General features: G+C 57.1%; 1 protein-coding gene across 5 annotated transcripts in view; it reads left to right on the top strand.

Annotated features, from left to right (window-relative positions):
• Positions 1-1202: 1202 nt before the first annotated feature.
• Positions 1203-21619, top strand: part of ADGRB2 (adhesion G protein-coupled receptor B2) — a 101010-nt gene continuing 80593 nt past the window's right edge. For 4 of the 5 annotated variants that reach the window (XM_084652473.1, XM_084652472.1, XM_084652471.1 and 1 more), the window contains exon 1: positions 1203-1734. The gene's annotated coding sequence lies outside the window, so the exon portion shown is untranslated. Of the gene's footprint in view, positions 1735-19574; positions 19730-21619 lie in introns of all 5 variants that reach the window. The other variant, XM_084652470.1, reaches the window with a different exon arrangement.

Raw genomic sequence — 21619 nt, 5'->3', positions numbered from 1 at the left:
TCTAGTTTAAAGCCAGGCTGCTCCCCTGTGACGCTGTTGATGCTTATGGGAGATGCGGGGAGGCTCTTGGGCCTGGTTGCAATGTGATCTCTGTCGCTCTGTGCTGACTGGCCCGGGAACACTTTCTGGCACCCTCATAGAAACAGGCCGCCCGAGTCCAGGCTCGTTCCAGGCAGCCAGAACTCTGTGACCCTTGTCAGCACCCCTGCTGCCGGGCCGTGTCTTTGTCGGGCGATTGCATTTGGAAAGGTCGCACAACACAAATGTGCACCTAGACCTCACCCGGATGCACGTGGAGATGTTTGGCACACGGGCACACATCTCCAGGCATGGACACACCCAATCTGGGCACACATGTCACCCGTGCACGCCTACACCCGTGATACAACACCGGTGTGCCCGTCTGAGCTCTCAGGACACCCACGCTGCACATTTCACATCTGCTCAAGGGTACGCAGCTCACGTCAACACATCTGTGCCCCACAGCCCCCCCCCCCTCAAAAAAAAACCACACTAGGGGCACGTGTGTCCTGCGTGCTCTCTACTTGCGTATCGACACAGGCTCCAGCCCCCCCGTGCCCATACACAACCTGCCTGTGTTGATCTGGGCAGTCAACACACTTACACCCCCCCCCGTCCCCCCCTCCGCCCCCAGCACGTCTTCACCAACACACCTGGCCACGCAAAGGCTCATGCCTAGACACACCGAGGTGTGCACACGCTACCACCGTGCCCCCCCCCCACAACACACCCGTGCCCCACAAACCTCTCCCCCCCGTCAGGCGCAGCTCCGTGCCCACCTGTGCGCGGCGCACCTCTGGCTATGCCCACACCCCTGGGCGCACCCCCGCGGCTCCCGCAACGCGGCGGCGCCCGTGACCCCCCCCCCCCAGCTAGGGGCAGAACCTGTCAGGGACCAGGCTGGGGAGGGATGGGGAAAGGACCCCCCCCCCCTGCAGCCAACATGCCCGGGTCACCTTAAATCCCGCTGCTCCCTCGGCCGGGCAGGGGGCAGGGGAAGGGGAAGGGGAGGAGCGGAGCGAGCCAAGCGGCCCCCAGCCAGGCGCAGGCATCTCCCCGCTGCGCCCAGCCTCGCCCCCGCGGCTCTGCCGTGAGCTGCCCGGGGCCTCCTTAAAGCCTGGGACTCGCCCCCCCCCCCACACCCCCCCGCCCGGGTTTTTTTTCTTCTGTTCCGCGCAAGCTCCCCAGCCCCGGGCCCGGCGCGAGCTGCCGAGGCCGCCCGTGCCCGCGCGCCGACCCAGCCCTGCCGCAGGGAGCCGGGGCCAGGGGCGCAGCCGGGCCGGGACCCGGAGCCTCTGCCCGCCCCTGAGGATGCAACCCCGCCGCGGGCGGGCTCTGGGCGCCGGCTGCGGGCGCCGCCTCCTGCCGCGGGGAGCCCCCGGGGAGGCGGGGACGCGCGGGCAGTAGTTGCGGCGAGGAGGGGGGGGGACCCCCCGTCCGGAGAAGAAGGGGGACCCCTGTCCGGAGAAGGGGTTTGCTGTTTTGTTTTTGCTAATTGCGGCCCCCCCCTCATTTCACACTGCGGGGGGGGGTGAAGATTGGAGCGAGCAGCTGCAGCGCACGGAGCCCTCCTAAACAGGGACCTTCTCCCTCCCCCCTTCCCTCCCCCCCGCCCCCGTTTTGCAGGCACAGGCTGGCTCTCAGGGATGGCAAACTTCAGCGGCTCGGGCCCCTCGTCTTGCAAGGGCTTAAACTACTGCTAGCAGAGACCAGGTGAGCGGGGCCCCCAGAAAGCGGGGCAGCGGGCGGCGAAGAGTTAATGCTCGGTGGCATGCCACCAAACTGTGCGCCTCTTCCCCCCCCCAAAAAAAAACCCCACCCCCCAGACAGCGGGCGTCCGCCATCACGCCTACTACTCAACTGGGAAAATGATGGCAATTAGAGGCTGCTGTAATTTATTGCGGAATTAACCCCCCCCCTCCGGCTCCTCTCCAGCTCTTCCCCGGGCGCGGGGGGGTGGAAGGACTCGCTGGGATGCAGAGAGCGGGCACCCCGAGTTTACTTCCAAAAGCCCCCCGCGCCCTGGACCGAGTTGGGTTGATGGGTCCTGTGCCGGTTACAAACACCAAACTGCAGCGTGGCCAGTGGGCTCCCTTGAGCGGGGGCCGTTCGCAGCTCTGCTTCGTGGCAGGGCGGGCCGATCGGTTTAGAGGAGGGGGCTGCGGGTAATAAATGCTCCCCTGGTGTGCCCCCCCTCTCCCCCCCCCCCCCGCTTGTCTGGGAAGGCGAAGCTTGCAACTGGCTCGGGTCTTCTTCCTCGCTGTCTCTGCTGCGTTTCCCGCGGACCGGAGTGATGCATCCGTGCTCAGGTCTTTGCTTCCCCGTCCGCTTTGCAGCAGCAAGCCGCCTTCCCCTGCCCCTGCCCCCCGCCCCGGGTTTCATGCAATGCGAAAACACAAGACTGCTTTTTATTTGTAATGACTTGTGGGGGGAGGGGGGGGATCGATCTCTTCGTGCAAACGCAGCGGGAGGGGAATCGGCGTGGCGAAGCACGCGGAGACCTGCCCCGGGGTGGCATTTTGTGGACGCATCTTCATAGTCTGCGTGTTCGGCCGGGCTGTGATTTCCTTCAGCGAAGGTTGGAAACGCCGGTGGGGCCGGGAGACCAGGCAGGATTCTTGCTTATGGGGCTCAGCGACAGTATCCTCCCCCCCCTCCCCCCCTTTCCACGGGGGGCCGATGGCTGCCTAGTGAGGTGGGGAAGTTTGAATTGGATTGAGCGGCCACAGGAGTGGAGTTGGCTGGAAGCGACACACCGGCCTCCTCCTCCTCCTCCGAGGAAGCTGGGGGGATGCTTGACCATCTCTTTGCACGTGGGGGGTTTTAGGTTTCCGATCGGGGGCCGACTTTCAAGAAGATGGGAAAGAGAGAGGGACTCCTGAGCTTCCCAGGCTCTGTCCGTTAAATCGACTCTCAATTCTCTACAGCCAAAAAAATAAACCTACCGTGAAAAGGCGTTGGGCGAATTTTCTTGCGAAAAGGGTTCTCTGGCTCCTGCTAGGGGCGCCCCGAGAGATGGCACCCTCAGCTCTGCGTGGGTATTTATTTTTTTTCTTGCTGCCCAGACTTGCCCATCTGGAAGGGCTCTCGTTACACGTATCAATCGGATGCATTTCTGTTTTGAAAGCAAGACACATGGGAGTGTGGGTGTGGGGTGTGGGGGTGTGTAGGTGTCAAGGCTCCCGATCCAGATGAACAATCCGTGGCACGTCAGCCAGAATAAGAGAGGTCGGGGTTTTGACACAGCTTGGATCGGGAGTGCCCTGGATGCTCGTGCTTGTACGGCGGGGGCGGTGGGGGAAAGGTGTGCGTTGGTGTGTGGTACCCATGTCCCACTGCATATGTGTAGACGTGAGTTGGAGTGAGGCTGAAAGTGTGCTGGAATTGCTCTTAATGCCCTGGTGCAAGATGGGACAAGGTCAGCCCTGATGTAGGGGTTGAAACGCTCCTTGAGATGCACTCGATTCCAGCCAGGGCTGAATTAGCGCGTGCAGCTCCTTCTCTGTGGGCAGGTAATGGCTTTGCCATGCGGGGTCTGTGTCTTTTGAAGCCGGTAGGTTGGATTTGTGGGTTCTGCTCTCGTGCACTTAGGGTACTGGGTGCGTAGGCATTGGCAGGCAGGTGCGTTGCTGGGGCTGTTTGCACTGCTGTAGTGTGTAAGTGTGCTTTGCAGGTCTGTCCTAGCACCAGGGTGTAGGTGTATCTGAGTGTGTGTATTGTAGAATGGGCATATGGCCTTTCTATTGGATGTGGCAGGTGTGCTTGGGTCCCTTTGCACTAGCATGAGGGTGCGAGTGCCTGGCTAGATCTGGCTGGTGCATGTGTTGTGGGGGTGCATTCCTGGGTTTGTGAGCACTGGGTCTGCAAGGCTGGATCCGTTTCTCTGGGCACCATGGGCATGTTGTCAGGTGTGTATGCAGGCATATTGCCACGCGTGCATTCACAGTGTGCGTGTCCGTGCATACGTGTGTGTTGGATTTGTGTGAGCAGTGTAAAGGGGGGGCAGGGATGGGTAGCGGAGAGGGAGTTCTCTTTCCAGGAGCGGCTGGGAGCAGAGAGCAGTTGGACCTGTGTGCAGATCGATCACGGTTTGGTTTAAAGACAGTAACTTGTTGCAGCGTCAGATGCTTGTATTCCTTCCAGCCCGAACCATGCCTGTGGTCAGAGGGCAAGGACCGTGACAGCTCACTGCTCCCGCTTGCTTTGCGGCAGGGACGCTTACTAACGTCTTGCCTGAGCGACCCTTTGGTTTTCTAGGTCAGATTTGAATGCTCTCTGCGCCAGTGCTTCCCAGCCCTCTGCGAGCTCACTGGAGTCACTGACATGTCTTGGGACGTGCAGTGTAATTGTGCAGTCAGGGAAAGGACACTTGTGCACCTCGCTGTTGCTCTTGGAGAGGATGTCCCCTCCACGCGGGGTGGGGAGGGGGAATTCTGCCCGAAGGGGGGCGCTGCCGTAGGCAAAGGCAGATTGTTACTCACATCTTCGGACTCCTGTCTGGTGCTTCTTAGTAGATCATTTCACTCTGCACCGATAAGGGGATGTGGAATTAATTATGCTCTGCCCTGTGGATCGTGCAGCCCAGTTAAGCAGTGGCAGGGCATGGGAGGCTGAAACCCCATCGGTGAAAGGTTCGGGGTGGGTGTGTGAATATTTTAAACCAACCCTCCCCCCCCTTGACTGTAGCAACATCTTGGCAGAAATGCGCCATCTGTGCATCCGGAATCGATGGGGATGGGGGGTGCAGAGATCCGGAGGAGTGGGGTGGACATGAAGCGCAGCCAGAATCCAGCCTGGCAGGCAGCATCTCCCAATGTGGTCGCATGGAGCGTGGCTTCCGCGCCCAGCGCTGTCACGCTCACAGAAGCCTGTGCGATGCGACGGAGCGTGTGGCCCGGATTATGAATGTGGTTCGTAACCCTGCTGTGTGGGGATACCCGAGCCACCAGGGGCTTAGCTGGCTGGCTTTCCTACCCTTGTCCCAGAAGGGCAGCTGTGATTGGCTTGGGCGGGTTTGACTGGAGGCTGGTGGCAGCAGACCTCTGGCTCTGTGATTTGTCTCCCCTCGCGGCCCAGTGGGGTGTTGTCCTAAGATGCATGCGTGTGCTCGTTTCCCTGAGCTGGGCATGAGCCGGGGGCTGACAAGGTGGGTGGGTTTTGTGTGGCTTATTCTCAGCATCTACCTGTGTATGCAGTGGGCACGTGCCCATTGCCTTGGCATCTGGCCCCAGGAGAAACCTGCAAAGAAAATGAGGGTTTCGAGCCCCTGGTGAGGCATGACCTTGATGGTGCGATTTTGGGGTGATGAGAATGATCAGAGAGGAGCTGGGGGGGGGGGAGGTGTTAGTCCTGGATGGTGTCTCTCCCCCTCTGCCCGACTGATGGTTTTAGGGGTTAATTCCTAAAAGTAGTGAGGAGCTTCTGCAACCCTGGCCTTCCTCCCCAACTCCTCCCTGCGGGGGACCCCATTCAGGGTGGGAGGATGGTGCAGCCTTCGGATCCTGTTTGGCCCTTGGCCTTGTGTGGTGGTGTTTTTTCTGATGCAGACATCTCATCATGGGGAATGTGGATTGAGGCCTAGCAAACCCATTTCATATTAGCCGCCAGACAGACATCTAATGGGAACAGGACTGCATCTGAGCTGTCAGCTTATTAACAGTAATAACACCTACCTCTTACAGAGTGCTTCGGATCAGTAGCACTTTACAAAGGATGTCAGTCCCATCATTACGCCCATTTTACAGGTGGGGAAACTGAGGCACAGAGCGACAAAGTGACTTGCCCACGGTTACTCAGCAGGCTATGGGCAGAGCCAGAGCCTTACCATCTTGTCCCTTTGTCCCCTTCTGCTTTCTTGATGTCCTGTCAGAACTTGACCGAGCAGCTGGGTGTAGCTTGTTTCATGCAGGCCACCGAATAGTTCATCAGAGGGGCTTTTGGCCAGTGCTGTGACCAAACTGGGATGTGGACCACGGAGCCGTCTACAAAATATCCAATCCGAGGAGTGCTGTGGGCTCTTTTCTCTTCTGCAGCTCAGCTTGGGTGTTGGTCAGCTCCAGGCATGGTTGGGGTTAGGGTTAGCGAAGTAGCTTGGGAATGACTGATGCAGCGAGCAGGTTCCGCTGTTCCGGGGCCTACAGTCAACGGGAATCTTTCCATCAGCTTCTGTGGGCTTTGGATCAATTCCTCAGTGCCTTGGCCTGAGCTCCTGTAGTGACGAAGAAGGCTGGGAAGATAACCAAGGGAGGGGTGTTTTGGAGACACAGAAAGAGAGAGGTTATCAGGCTCCTGCATAGCAAAGAGAATAGCCACTTTATACAGTTCCTGCTAGCCTGTATTCCTGCTACGGACTCTTGGTTAGATGGACCCCCTGCCCCCCACCTGTAAATTGCACCGGGCGGGAGGCAGGGATGAACGGAGTGTTCTCTGGCAGAGCGTTGTCCTTAAGCCTGGAGGGGATTTCGTCGCTCCGGCTCCTGGCCTTGCACTCGGAGTGGAGTTTTACCAACAGCCGTTAAGTAAAATAAATAAAAAGGCCCTGTGCTTGCCAGTGGTAGCGAGTCTGATCCAGTGATTGGCAAAACAGCGCCATTAATTACCGCTTGGCTTCACTGCCGGGATGCATTGCTCAGGAAGGGTGGTGGCAGCATGCCTGGGAAGCCAGAGGGAGTGGGGGAGTGAGAGAGGAAGGGATGAAAAAGAGAGAGAGAGGGGAAGCAAGCACTTGTCTCCAGGCACCATAGAGAGCCTACGGTTCCTGCTGGAACCCCCACAGCAGGTGTTGTTCCCTACCATGTGCACGCACACTCATGCTCCCCAGGAGGGATGTTGCAGATCTGGGCATGGCTTCAGGCTATGAGAATTCGAGACACCGGGCCAGGTTTGCCGGTGGTTTCAATGGAGTCACACTAGAGATGGATTTGGTTCACCAGGGCCAGGAGCAGTAATTACATCATACAGAGGCTCTTTCCGATTGTTGGTCTGATGCCAGCAGCAAACAGTAGTTAGGTCCGTCTGTGGTCGTCACACAATCGGGCAGGGGTGTGACGAAGTGACGCAGCAGGGATGGGGGAGTGTTGACCTGGGAATATGCCCTGGGGATGGGAGACCTGAGAGCCTGTAACCTGAGCCAGGAGGGGAAGGGAGGTAACACCTCTGCCCAGGAATGTGGACAGAGGCTGCAGAAGGGAACCTGCTGGTGGGGTTTAGTTTTCAGTTGCGGGCTGGGTGGAGGAACGCAGGGAACCCCAGGGCTGGGGTCTAAGCTCCCTGCTCCCCCAGAAGGACTTGACTGAGGGGTCCTGGTTGTACCCAAAAGCTCTGTTTTGGACTGTGTTCCTGTTGTCCAATAAACCTTCTGTTTTACTGGCTGGCTGAGAGTCTCAGTGAATCCCAGGAAGAGGGGTGCAGGGCCTGGACTCCCCCACACTCCATGACAAGGGGTTTTTTAAAATTGTGCTGGAGGGAGGAGAAATCGGGGGTTTGGAAACGCAGCCCTGTAGGGAGGGCCGGTATGTATGGGCCAGAGGGAACAGCTTTGTTCTCCTCCTGTTACCTTTGGACAGCCAGGACGAGGGTGCCAGGTGCTTTCCAAGCACCCAGGGAGTCGCACTTCTTGTTGCAGGTCCCTTTCACTTTCAGGGTCCCCTCTGCTGCCTATAAGATCCAATACATCTCCCACTGAAATCTTTGGAAAGGCCTCGGCTGAGTCCTTGGGGCTGTCGGTCTTTGGGGCAGAGGCAATCTTTGTGTTCTGCGTTTGCTCTGCGCCTAGCAAAGGGGACCTGGTCCGTGACTCGGTCCTAGGCACTCCCGCAATATAAAATCATTATTATTAATAATTATTCGGTGTTTGGATCACAGTCGCTGCAGGACAATGTCTGCTTTCAAGGGTCACTGTCGAAATAAGTGTTGGGATTTTTTTTAGATGAGTCAGTTTGGGAGAGAAAAAAACCCCAGTGTCTGACTCAACCTGTTGGGTACAGTCTGTCCCGATTTTTTTTTTTTTAAATCCTTAATTTTTATTATAAGGGTTTTTCTGCTCCCTGTGGAGATGTTTATATGGGCCTTTTTAGTTATCCAGGTCTCCCTTTCTAGCTGGCTCTGACCCGATCCTGCAAATAGGGGAGTTTCTGATACCATAAGTAGCGTTTTACTCAAATGGTCCCATTGACTTTGGTCGGACAAAGGGTGTCAACATGCGGGCCTGTAGCACGAGTTGTGTCCTTGAGCTCATTGGGGCAACTCGCTCATGTAAAGTTACGTATGTGTTTGCAGATGTGGGGCCTGTGCAGTGAATCTGACTTGTCTGGTGCACAAGTAAACAACCTGGAGAGAGATTTGCTCTACCCAGTTTCTCCCCTCTCTCTGGAGTCACTGGTAACAAGAGGAGACACACACAGTTTCCAGACTTTCACATTGGTGGGGTCTCCTTAAATTGTTCCCCCTGGCCTTTTTAAAGGAAAACATCCTGGATGCATTTCTGTTAGTCTTCACTTTGGGCAGACGTTTATAGCACGGGATGAAGGGCATGAAAGCTGGGCACAAAACGTCCTCGTTCCAGGGCATCCGGCAGTGGAATGAACCTCCGGAGGAGACGGGGGGAATTGGAAATCTGTCTGTCTTCAGGAAACACTGCAGAACCTTCCTCCTTGACAAACTCTTTGTGACATAAGGAGTGCTGGGGAATGACAGTGGGGCAGCCTGGAGGTGTGGGGGGCTAATTAACTTTTCTATATCGACGTGATTTGATTTTGATGGGTCTGTTTGTTTGTACCTGTGTTTTTTCAAAGACTGTCAGAAGCACCCAGAGTGCTGAATGCGGCCTTAGTCCAGAAAAATCGAAATGAACCCAGAGACTCCATGCGCAGCCTGATCCGAGCCCCTAGGGTTGGGGGAATCCCAGCAAGCTGAAGGTTAATTGCTGCTGAGTTAACTTCGGGTTTCCTATAGATGTTTTATATTTTTTCCCCCAAAAACCTGGTGAATAACGAATCCTGACTGAGGCCTCTGTAGTCACAACATGGAACGAAGGCGTCATCTCTTGTTGGGAAGCGTTGGGGAACCTCTGTGCAGGCTGAGCCGGAAGAAGCTGTCTTCTGTGCTTCCCGTGCTGCAGCTGGGAATAATCATGTGTGAGGCAGGTATTTAACACCTTCCCTCAAGAGAGATGAACCCCAGAGACTTTAACTGGTTTCAGAAGGGCTGGGTTTCTCTCCTCCTGGAAGGAGATCTCTGGAGAGTTAATGCACCTGCATGACAGATATTTTGATGATGCATTCTTCTGTCTGAGTCAGCCCTGCGTGACGCTGCTAGAATTGTGGTTTATTTTTGTTTAAAGATGAGATTTATAGGGTCAGCCTGACCACTTGTGGTCGTTAAAGATCCCCTGGCACTTTTTACCACCGTTGGGATTTTCACCCTCCTAGGTAATTACATTGTGCCTCCCTAAAACCACCAGGCAGTTTCAGGTGGATAGACTCTTTCTATCCCTAAAACCCCAGTTAGCATCCGTGTGTGGCTATAAAACAGCTGTTGCATTCCACCCCAGAGATGGCTGCATTTCAGGAGCAGGTGATGAAATTCCTTAGTCTGAAAAGAGTTTTGGCTTCCATTGGGAGGTAAGATACTAGGTCACTGAAGATCATTATACTATGCAATTAAAAGATCAGGGGCCAGATTCTGATTATGTTTATGCTGCTGAACCTCTGCCAATGTCAGTAGCGTTACTCTGGATTTACACCAATGTAAGTGCAATATGGGTGTGATAGTCAAGAGACTTGTGTGTAAACAGAAGCATGCCCTGATCTTTTTACCTTGCTGCTGAGATTCCAGTTTGGCATCTTGCCTCCTAATTCATCCCCTGGAAGGTTGCGTTTCCCTCTGGGATTTTAGGGAAGGGGGCATGCATGATGCAGAGCTTCGGCAAGGACAACGTAGACAGCTAGAATTAGGAGTTTGGCCGGGGCACGCTGATGCTTGGGGGGAATGCAGTGGTAGCTTTAACGTCCTGGAGTAGTCAGGACTTCTGGTTTGTGTCTCATCCAGAAGACGATGCCTCCAGCTGTATGGCGTCTTCCCAGCACTGCTTTGAGGCATTTGTAGTACCGATGTAAGGCAATGACAAGTCCCGCTCCATGCCGTCGAGTGCCCCTCGGCAAGGTAGTGGGGCACTGGGGTCAGCAGCAGGGACTCTCCGGGGCAGAGAGCCCCCTCCTGAATTGCTGGCCCCGAGGCGACCCACCCAGTTCTCCTCTGAGCTGAGTGCTGACAAGGTGGATGGCGGTGGCCACTGCAGGCCATATGTGCCGTGATCCTTGCTGTGTTTCTGGAGAGGGCCCAGACCGCTTCTCATCTCACCAAGGCCTTAGCATGCAGGGGCCTTGGTGGCTTTGCCGCACACTCTGAGGAAAGAATTCACCCCGGGCACAGGGCCAGCATGAGGCCTATGCACCTCTTACGGCCCACATAAGCCCTGCTAGGGCGAGGTCCCTTGGGCCTAGCCCTGGTGCTGCCCCCTGCGTGGGGCTGAATTTCACCCCTAGCGTCCAGGGCTGAGGGGAGAGAGAGAGATGCCCAGCCATGCCCCGACAAACCTCCCGCTCCTCCCTCAATGCTTGGTGCTTGCAGGGGGTTGGAAGTGGGGGAGGGTATTTAGCTCCTGCCGGGCTGTGATTTGTGGAGCCCTAGACCTGCAGCGGTGAACCTGGGGCGGGCTGGTGCGAACGCCTCATTGAGAGGAACGCAGCCGGTCGCTCGGTGGTGCCTGCAGACTCCAGAGGCGGGCGCTGCATTGGGCCACGGCCGGGAGGTTCAAATTCTGCACCAGCTGACGGGTAGGTCCCTTTGCCAAGCCCTGCGACAGCTGCCTCTCCCGTCGCAACGTGGCGGGCAGCCCCTTCTCTGCACCCACCCTGTGTGCAGCCTGCCCAGCCGCCGAGTGCAGTGCCCTGGCGAAGGGAGACTTGGTGTGCGTGGAGGTGACTCTTGCGTTTTGTGTGGGATGTCCTGTGTCTGGGCAAGTAACTTTTCACGGTCTAGCGGAGGGGACGGCACGTCAGGGCTCCTGGGGGCTGCGCTCGGCTCTGCCACTGAGCTGCGGCATGATCTTGGGCAAATCACTGTCCTGGGTGCCTTGGTTTCTATGAAAGGGGTTTAAAGAGGGGCAGCCGCCGAGATCCTGGGTGCTGCACAAGGGCACAAGGTTTTAATGGGCACTTTACCACCGTCCTTTACGATACACAGGCCGGGGGTCGTGTAGCAGAGCTGGAGGGTGGGGATTAGAAGCGAGGCTTTTAATGGTTTGTCATGATTCTGGCCAGCCGGGCTCGCAGCGCACTGCCTGCTGGGACCTGCCATCTCCATGGGACAGATCCGCGAATGGAAGGTGAGGCTGCTGATAGGTTGTATTGGGTCAAACCTCAGCCATGTAGCCCCCCTAGAACGGAGGCTGCAGGCTGGGCGCGGGAGGGACACCGCCCCACGGCGAAGGGGCGTTGAAGGGGCCACATCCAGCCCATCCGTTTCACCCAGGCAGCCCCATTGATGTCAAACAAGAACCTTCCCCCCAGCGTACATGTTCCCCTGTGCCGCCAAGTCCTGCGCTAGCTGCCGGTTGCACTGGCCCATGAGCTTCAGACATGTGGCAGTCGGGTGCTGTCTGGAGGCCCTGAAGCCGATGGCCAGGCTTTCCGAAGTGCTGGACCTGCACGGCACCTTCAGTGCAATGTGCGGCTGGTAAATCCGGCCCAGTGCCTCAGTACCGACTGTTGGCACCCAGGATTGAAAGAGGCGGCTGGGGTAGCAGTGAGGAGCCCACACCTCTTATCTGGGTTGGATATTCTGTGTTCAGCACCGTGGGGCCTTGATCCCGGCTGGAATGTCTAGATCTTTTGCGAATACAAATAATTAATAAACTCTGGGCCGGCAACCTGGTCTTCCTGTGTGTGCTGCAATGCTCCCAGCCCAGTTTTTGGGCATTCGCTTTGCGCATCATCGAGTGAGGAGCAGCCGACTTCTGATGGCCGAGCCTTTGTCAGTGGCGACGTCCTAGGCGGTAGAAAGAATCCAGGCGTCCGGCTGAGTTTGCGACAGCAACAAAAAAAAAAATCACCTTTTTGATCTGCAAGCCGTGTGCCACGGATTTGCTCTGAAATTGCCAGAGCACAAGGATAAAAGCAGGAACCCCAGGAAGCCAGTTTTACACAATCGCTTTCTTGGCTTTTTAAATGTGGTTTTTAATTAAACCCCCCCAAACCCTAAACTGGCTCTATAGCGCAATGGGAAACGAGAGGGACAGAAGCAGAATGAAAGATCTGACATGAATTGCGATTGCGAGGCAGCCAGCGAGGAGCCACCAGTGTTTGGGAATTCCTCCTAATTCCAGAAAGGAGCCAGGTTTGGTGGCCGTCTGAGCCACTCAGCTTCACACCATCGGGGGGGACAGAGAGAGCATCAATTTTCATGTTATGGGGATGTTGAAGGTCAGGAAGGTTGGCAGCAGTTTCAGATTGTTGCTGCTCTGGTCAGTCTGCAGGCTGGGCCGGGTTAATAGATGGCATGCCACACAGTCTGGAGAGAGAGTCTCAAATGGGCAGGCGCTCTTTACCCATATGGCCTGATTAGGATCCTCAGCTAGGGTCAATCAGTGTAACGCCAGTGAAATGATTGGTTTCAGAGTAACAGCCGTGTTAGTCTGTATTCGCAAAAAGAAAAGGAGGACTTGTGGCACCTTAGAGACTAACCAATTTATTTGAGCATAAGCTTTCGTGAGCTACAGCTCGCTTGCATCCGATGAAGTGAGCTGTAGCTCACGAAAGCTCATGCTCAAATAAATTGGTTAGTCTCTAAGGTGCCACAAGTACTCCTTTTCTTTTAGTGAAATGATTGGTGCTACCCCTGATTTACACCAGCAAGGGGGGTCTGGCTCCTGGAGGTTGGCAGACTTGTGTCCACTTACGCCTGGCCTGATTCTGGCCCATGTAGAGCGTTTGGAAGTGACTGGGAATGTTCATGCAGCATCTAAGTTGATTGCCGGTTGCTTTCCTCTGGGGAAGGGGTTTGGGTGGCCTTTTAGCTGTCCCTTCATTTTGGACGCCTTAAAGGGACAGGCCTCCCTCCCTACAGTGCACGGATCCCTCCTGCCAAGGCTCTTGGCCAGATCTCCAGGCCACTGTGGAGCTGATTTCCCCAGCGGCCTGTCGTCCCCACTGATGGGACAGTCTCTCGTTACAGTTCACGGCATCGGCTGCTAAAGCCCTCCCCCTTCCAGCCACGTATTATCCAGCCCTGGCTGCTGCTCCCCTCCCTCTTCCAGCTGTGCCCTCCATGGCTCGGGCGCCTGCTGGTGACCCCTCCAGTGTCACTGTGTACATGCTGTGGGGCTGCAAAGGAAACCCCAGAAATAATGAGCAGCCTGGGGCTTCAGATATCCTCTGCTTCCCCTGCTGCCTTGTAGGCTCCTTACCAGGGCCCTGGGTGTGGATCGGGCATCGTCTCCCTGGGCAGGGTGATGTCCAGCTGCCCTGCCGGGGCTCTCTGATCTTTGACCTTTGTCTGTGCTTTACTCGCTCCTGTTCCGCTTCCAGCTGCAGGTTCCTCCGACGTTACACGCTGAGCAGTCTCGGAGGATTTAGATCAGGGAGAACCAGCTGCAGCGAAGATGGCGTGAGTGGCTTGGCAAGGGTTTGCCCTCTCCTCTGAGTCAGTCTGAAGCACCATGCCCCAGTGTGGTGCAAGGGGGCGCTGTGCCGCAGGGGAGGGGAGTGGGTGAGTCAGCAGGGGGCGCTCTCCTCTGAGTTATCGCTGACCCCGGTGACCCAGCCCATTGTTCGGCGATACCACGCTGTAGTTTTGGGAGAGGCCGAAAACCAAGGTTACGATGAGATGATTTAAAGAGCCCGGGATGCATTTGGCAGGAGCAGGGGGCGTTAACCATGATGGCCCGTTTGGATAACTACACCCTGGTTGTCAAAATGGCCGGCGTGGTTTCAAAGAGATACCATTTTCCTCTCCCTTCCTGTCCTAAACGGTTGGGTAGCGTTGCTGTGTGGTGTTAGAGCTGCCACGTCCCACCCCAGAGGTCGCTGCATTTCCGTGATGGGTGACGCGTACGGCAGCCGGCACAGTGCGCAAGGCACTTAGTGGCTGACAGCGGCTGTATCAAGGCAGGGTCAGGAGTGTGGCTGTTGGGTACTTTCGGAGGGTGGCTCTGTGCTGCTTCACGCTGTATTATTGTGGGAAAGGGCGTTGGGGCCAGGGGAGGAGGCTGCATCTTGTGCCCCGCCAGGGTGCGGAAATGCTTCTATGCAGTGTTGAGGCCCGGGGAGGCCTCGGCAAAGTGCATAGCGTGTCCCCGTCTGACTTGCTTCTCTCTGCCGCTCCACGGAGTGGGGATGGGCAGCCATCCTGCCGGGGGCCCCAGGTCCTCAGTGGATTCTTTACACCTGTAAACAGAAAATGAGTCTCTGGTGCCCCACATTCCACCCTGTGAGTGACCTTCCCATTATCGCTGCAAAGCAGACGCTTTCACAGCGAGGCCGGGCTGGGCTCCCGCTCCCTTGCCTGCTGCTCATGACTGGTCCGGAGAGGTAGCGGCTTAAGGGAAAGTGGGGGGGTGGCTTGAGAAGGAGGGGTGGCTGTTGAATCTTGAGGGTTGAATTGCAGATGCAAGGGATCGCATCTCCAGCCACCCGACTGGCACCCTCTGTTTGGTGGCAGAAGATGCGAGCGCAGGACTTTGCAACCCAATTAAATTGCGGGGGCAGCTTTCACCCACAAAAGTGAGGTCTCCTCTTCTGCAATTGTACTCTCCTTAGTACGTTGGGGGGCGGGGAGAAGGCATGCAGGGGTGGGTGTGCATGTGTGGGCAAAAATGTGCAAATCCTGCTGAGGCCCCTCCTACCGGCTGTTATTGACATTGGAGTATTGCCTAGAGGCCGCAGCTGGCTTGGGGTATGGCTACACAGCAACTAGACACCTGCAGCTGGCTCATGCCAGCCGACTTGGGGCTCGCAGGGCTCAGGCTGCGGGGCTGTGTCATTGCGTGTCATTGCCCAGGCTCTGGGACCCTGCGACGTGCCAGTCCCTCAAAGCTCACTATACGGACATACAGTAAATGGTATGGACAATGCCCCAAAGAGTCGACAATCTAAATCCAGCTTCCTGCCCACCTATCTCCCCATCAGCTTGTGCAGTCGGCTGGAGGTACCCAAAGAATTACTCAGTTTGAAATACACACATTTCAAACTTTTGTTTGCTTTTGTTTCGTAAATGCAAATTGAGATTCTGATGCGATCCCGGGGCTCCAGGAGCTGGGGCTTGAAGAAACATGCCAGATATCGCAGGAGCTGGCAACTGCAGAGCGAGATCAAATGCAAAAGGATTTTTCCTCCCCTCTCCTTGGAGATCACCATCAGTGGGTTACAAGTAACTACTGTATAATAATTATGCTGTACTGTAATAATTTTGGTGTAGAGCGTCCGCATGGGGAGATATTCCAGAATAGTTCATTGCACTAGAGCTATGCTAGTAAGATTCCCCATGTGACCAAGCCCTTAGTCATGGGTGGCCTGGGGGCATGGCCCTTCCTGCCCCTCATATTAGTGGCTGTGGGTTCAAGTTCCCAGCATGCCTTGTGCAGAGGGTAGATGCTGTGCATTTGGCAAATGAGGCTGGCGCCTCTCCATGGGCTTCTCCTTCACTGGTACTTCCAAGTGAGAACTCTGTGAGCTTTGATTCGGCCTGGGCTGGGAAGGATTAGCTTTCTCCTCCTAAAACGGGGAGCTGCCAATCATAAAAGGTGTCAAAGTAAATTCTGCCTTTTAAATGAAGTACTGTGGCCAACCCAGCTGTGAACTGATGTTCCAAAAGTAATGGTAGAGTGCTTCCTGCAGGCTCGTGTTGGCCGCAGACAGAGAGCGGGCTGTCCACGTTGTGTTGCACTGGGTGTATGTGTTGGAGTATACACAGGAGAGCGTGCCCACGGGTGTGCATGGGGGGGAGGTTGTAGAAGGGTACTTAGGCTAGTGTGTGGGGGGATGTGTGGTTGGGTGAGGGTGGTCGGCTTTGTGTTGGTGTGCTGTGTTCTGCGTGGGCTCTTACACTCTGCTCCTCGCTAGAGCTGGGCACAGGGTTTTTGGGCCAAAACCTTTTATTTATTTCTTTATTTTTGCGCTGCAAAATGCACGTTGGTTTTGGCCGAATCCTTTCACCGACTCGTGTCACCGTCACCCAGCTGGTGTGGCTGAAACGAAAAAGCAAACGTTTCAGGACCATGGAAATGAACCCTTTTGAGTCTGCCACACAAAAACTTTCCAGGCTTGATTCGCAAAGCTAAGGAGGAGGCTCTGCCTGAAAACCTTTCGCCCAGTGCCTGGGCCTCTCCCCTGGGATTTGGGAGACCTGGGTTCGAATCCCGGCTCTGGAGGCGGGGACTTGACCCCAGGCTGTTGTTTGTGCTGGGCTCAGTCTCTCAATCCCTGCAGTCGAAGCTGGTCTGCTTTGCCAAGTGTCACGTGTGGGCTTGGGCTGACAACCGCTGAACGAGGAGAGACGCTAGCCAGCAAGAGGCCCTTGCTCGTGAGCTGGGTTATTTTTCCATTTATAAGGTGCCCACCGTGGGTCTCCAGAGAAATAAAATCCAGCGTGGAGCCCTCCTGCCTGAATGCCTCACTTCTTCCCCCCGCCCCCGACCTGCCCCCTCCCTCCCTGGACCATCTCTGCCTTGTCTGGGCTGAGCCTCAGACAGCGTGATCTCCCCCCGGTCCCGATCTCAGCCCCAGCGGCCAAGGCACGGTCAGCCAGGCCCTGCTGCCGGTCTCTAGTCCTGCCAGATGGCAGCGAGGGCCGGGAGAGTGACTCACAGCTGGCGCAGGAGGGGCACCGGCTCACTGCGGGCGTCTCGTGCCGCTTTCCCAGCTGAGACACCAGACGTGGGAGAGGAATTTGTTCCCGGCTGGTTTGTTCTGTGCCATGCCCTTGGCCAGGGTACGCCAGGCCACGCGGCATCGAGGAGGAGCCAGGCTGCAGTCTTCTCCTTGCAGAGGTCAGGCATGGGCCAGGTTTGGGTTAGTGGCTCAGTTAATATCTGCTCCTGCCTCCTTCTGTGTGTCCTCCCGGCCTGTCTCCCTTCCTGTGGGTTCTGCATGCAGCCCCCCATCTTGCATGCAGCCTGGGGGCAGTCATTTGTGCTGCTCCGTGAGGAGCCACAGGGCCTCAAACATCCACACCAGAGCCCAGAGCTTCGGCGTGTTTCCTGGATGGATGATGCCTCCATCTGCACAGCGCCCCCTACTGCTCTTCTGGAGTATTGGATCAGCACTAACTTGAAGAGGAGAGCGCCCCCTGCTGACCCCCCTGCCCACTCCAGGCAGCTGCGTGTGCACAGTGCCAGGACTTGTGCACATGGTCCCCTGGGGAGGGGCGCTTGGTAGATCTCCAGCTGCTGCTCTCAAGCGACCCTCCTGGTGAATGCCCTCCCAGTGGTTCTAGCGTGGCTGGCTCCCCCTTCTGCCCACCCTCCCCCATGGTGATGGGGGCGGGGCCCACTGCCTCCTGCACCGGGACCCTGCCCAGTCCTGGGCCTCACGCGGGGCCTGGGGAATTGGCCCTGGCAGTGCCAATACGGAGCCGTCAGGAAGAATAAACGTCCAGGGCTCGCTCTGCTGGAACTAATGAAAAGGAAGAGCCGGGAAGCTGGAGAATCATGCTCCCGAGGGAGCACTTTTCCCCACGCTCACGGGGCCGAGCACCGGCCTGCCTGTCGGACGAGGAGCTGGCTACATCACTGCCTCGTCAGCTCTCGCATTGAGGTTCCCTCTGCCTACGGCACGACCGGGGACAGGAGGCTCCAAGGTTCAGCCTGGGATCTGTCTATCCCTGAGTTGCTCTCGCCCAAAACCCCAGCCACCAGGGGCCTGCCCGGCCATTGCCTGGTGGGGCAAAGGCATGATCTGTGATGGGCGTGGCATCGTGTGGCGTGGCCTTCTGCTCTCCCGGGGCGCCAGCATCACGCCATGGTGAGTCTCCTCTGGCAGCGCGGCGTGGGGGAGCAGCCTCGTGGCACGGCCGCTTACACGGCAGGGCCTTGCGAAGCTGGGGGGACGATGCAGTGCAGGGGTAGCGCGATGCAGCGTCCTCCTGTTACAAGGCAGGGGTCAAGGGGCCCTCGTCACGCTGCAGCACACGCCCCAAGACACGACGGAACGTCCTGGCTTCAGCCGTGCGCTCGCTGGGACCCGCAGCCACCATTGATCGGCTACAATCCCGGCGCCAAGGCTGCTGCGGAACAAGCCCCGTCCCGCAGGGGTCCAGTCACTGGCTGAACCAGAGGTCACTTCAGTGGGGTCCCTTGGGCGAGGGTGGGGAGCCCGGGACGGGTTCGCTCCTCCGTTGGGATGGCTGGCACCAGCGACCGACCCTTACAATGCGGCTCGTGGAGCTTTTATTCCAGTGTTTCCTCCCTGGGGGAGGTGTCTTTCTCATCCCAATGGCCCGGCAAGGGGTACTGACTGCAACTGTGTCCCTGCCCCCCAGGGGCTTTGCCCCCGGGGTCCAGCTGGCAGGGAGGAGCTAGCAGACGACTGGCCTGGGCAAACGGGCTGCGAGGCCAAGAAATAGGCCTGGCAGGTGGGTGGGGAGGAGGAGGTGGCGAGGGCCGGTTGGCATCTGCCCACCCAGCAATGGTTCCGGAGAGCACGCGAGGGAACAGAGTTGATTTAGTCCCTGGAGGTGGCGCCGATTTCTACCCCATTCCTGGCTGGTGCAAGGATGACGCTGGCGAACAAAAGGGTTTTGTTCCTGTGGAAAGCGCAGCAGCGAAGTTGGAGTCGGAGCTGCGTGGAGGCTGACGAGAGTGTGCGCCGGGGCGGATGGGGGCTCTGTCTTGCCCGGCTGAACCCCTGGCTCCGCAGGAGTGTGGGTAGGAGGCTGGGTGTCAGGCCGGCTGGGTTCTGTTGCTCTCTGGAAGACGGTGCAATCTCGTGGCTGGCATCTCGGGCTGCGGGTCAGGACCCATGGTTTCTGTGACTCTCCCTAGAAGTTACTATGGGGTCGTTAGAGCTGTGTGCCGTGTGTCAGGACTCCGGGGGTCTGTTCTCTTTGAGGCAGGGACCGTCTGTGTGCTGTGTTTGTACAAAGCTTAGCACTGCATGCTCCTGGCCAGGGACTAGCGCCGCGACGTGCTCCGGCAGTGCAAATAATTCATAATAGTATTCCTGTGCCACGCACTCGTTAGCTCATTTCACTTAGGCCTGTGAGCCTCCAGTCGCTGCCTGGGGCTTAGGTCTCAAACGGTGGGGGCTGGGGTTGAGTTTGGATGGGTGCATGGACATATGTATCAAAGGGGTTCTTGAGTTCTCTTGCTACTGAGCTTGTCTGTGACCTTGAGGGAGTCACGTTGCCCGTCCATGCCTCAGTTTCCCCATGTGTCCAGCTGTGGTAACGCTGTTGCCCAGCAGGAAGGTCTGCGGACATGAGTGAGTTACCAGAGCTTTGGTAGCACTCTGACCCCAAGCATTGTACCATGGAGACCAGGATCCTCTTTCCCCATGCAGGGACCCTGTCTTGGGGGGAGCTGCTGAGCTTCCTGAATTCAAAGGATGGGCGGGGAAAGGCGCAGTCCGGGCCTCCAAAGCAGAACTCCTCTGGGATTCATGCGGCTGCTGCTGGCGAGACCTTGATAGATGCGTTCCCTAGGGTCATGTAACCAGTAAGTCTGTTTCCTCTCTTCTAGGGGGGCTTGGATCTCTTGGGACCCAGATCTGGACTTCCCTGCTAGTGTTTTTGCAGCTCCCCAGCCCTATCCTGTGTGGTGCTGTGTGGCCCCCTCTCCTTTTGAAATCACCAGGCGCTGATGGGGTCAGCACCTTGCAGGAAGAGTCCCCAGCTACCCAGATTCTGCAAAACCATGTGTTGTTTTTGCTCCCCATCCTGCCCACCAGTTCTGCCGTGAAGCCACGAGCCTCGCACCCTTCTGCAAAGCTTCGCCAAACCAGTCAACCTTCCGGGGCATATTCCTCCCACCTCCAGTCAGATCCAGCACCTTCCCATCTACCCGCGAGCTGGGGACTCCAGCATCCTCTGCTCCAGGCCCCGGGCTTGGCAGCGGTTTCCAGCCCCCCCAGAGTTCCTTTGACTCTGGCTAGCTTTGAGGCCTTGGCGCTGCCAACCACAATGCTGCAGCAAGCTCGCTAGCTTCCCTGTTCCTGCCCTCACCCCCTTGCAGCAGCCAGAGTGTCTCCAGCTGCACGTTACCGGCAGGTGTGTCGTGCCGCCAGAGAGCTGGCATCTTTCGCAACGTCGGGCTCACGCTGGTGGTTCTTGTGAGATCGGACCCTGGAAAAGGTCCCTGTTGTCTGCTCTGGGTGCGCTGTGCTCGCATGAATAGAACAAACCTTCATCCTCGCACCGGTGTGACTTTCAACCCAGCCTTGCCCCGACCTCCCCACACAGATCCTCTCCCTCCCAAATCTCCCACCTTTCGCGTTCTCCCCACTACTTTGGCTGCGTCTCAGGTCACACATGGGCTAATGCTGCAGCCTCCTTCGGCTCCGAGGTCGGCCCAGCTCACGTCGCAGATGCAAAGCCCCTCTTAAAAGCGAGGCTTCCGCCCTGATTTAATAAGGCAGCTGCCATCCGTTATTTTATTAATGAGTTATTAAAATCCCGTTTGAGGCGAAGCAGCTGCAGCTCTAGGATCATTCCCAAGAAATATGTTTTTAATGATCCGTTGGTTCCTCGTTAATGTACAACAGGTGCCCGCAGGAGCCTCAGTGTATTCGCAGACTCCCGCTCTGATGAGGTGTCCTCCTGCCTCCGGAGAGCCCCCCACGCTGTCTTGGCCCCAGCGCCTTTGGTAGAAGGTTTCCTCCGTTAAGCCACCGATCCATCAGTCCCTGCTGTGCTTGCTTGGGATAGGATGTGGGAAATAGGAGAGTCGGTAGCATTTGGTCTGTTCTCCCCCTAGCTTATCAAAAGCCCGGTGTAGCTATCTCCCCGAGACCGGTAGAGATACTGGCTACGTTTCCCCCCCGCCTCCACTCCAGCGAGAGGAGTTGGAATCCCCTACCTGCCCTCCCATGGGGAGGGGGCTCAGGCACTGGGAACAGCCTGTTGGCTCCCTGCAACTCCCCCGGGAGCCTGTCACTGCAGTATCTGAGTGCCTCGCTGCTGGGAGTTCAGGTCTCTCTAGCTCACCCAGTCCTTGGTCATCAAGGCGAGGTGTGAACGGGACTGAGACCTAGCAGATTCATTGCACGTGGGCCGCTCACCAGTAACCCGGCTGCCCTGGGCCAGATTTGAACCAACAACCTGGCAGTAGCAAGGTTGCTGGGATGGCGAGGGGGATGCGTGTATCCGTTTCCTCCTGCACGGCTGTGGCGGCTCGTGAAGCGCAGCTCAGGATAACAAGCTCGTCACGGCCTCCCTGATCCCTGCGCCAGAGTCAGCTGTTAATTAAAAGGGCTCTTGCCCTGGTTCGTTACATTGCTGAACGGGGTGGGGGCACTCGCTCACTTGCTTCTCGACTCAAATTACCTGTTGCCTGTGATCTTCGCAGAAGGGCAGGGGAAGGGATCGAGGGGGGCTGGAGAGATGCAGC

The sequence above is a fragment of the Lepidochelys olivacea genome (genome assembly GCF_965140295.1).
Source record: "Lepidochelys olivacea isolate rLepOli2 genome assembly, chromosome: 19".
NCBI lineage: Eukaryota > Metazoa > Chordata > Testudines > Cheloniidae > Lepidochelys > Lepidochelys olivacea.
The sequence above is the reverse complement of the archived record's forward strand: the minus strand, read 5'-3'. Positions and strand labels throughout refer to the sequence as shown.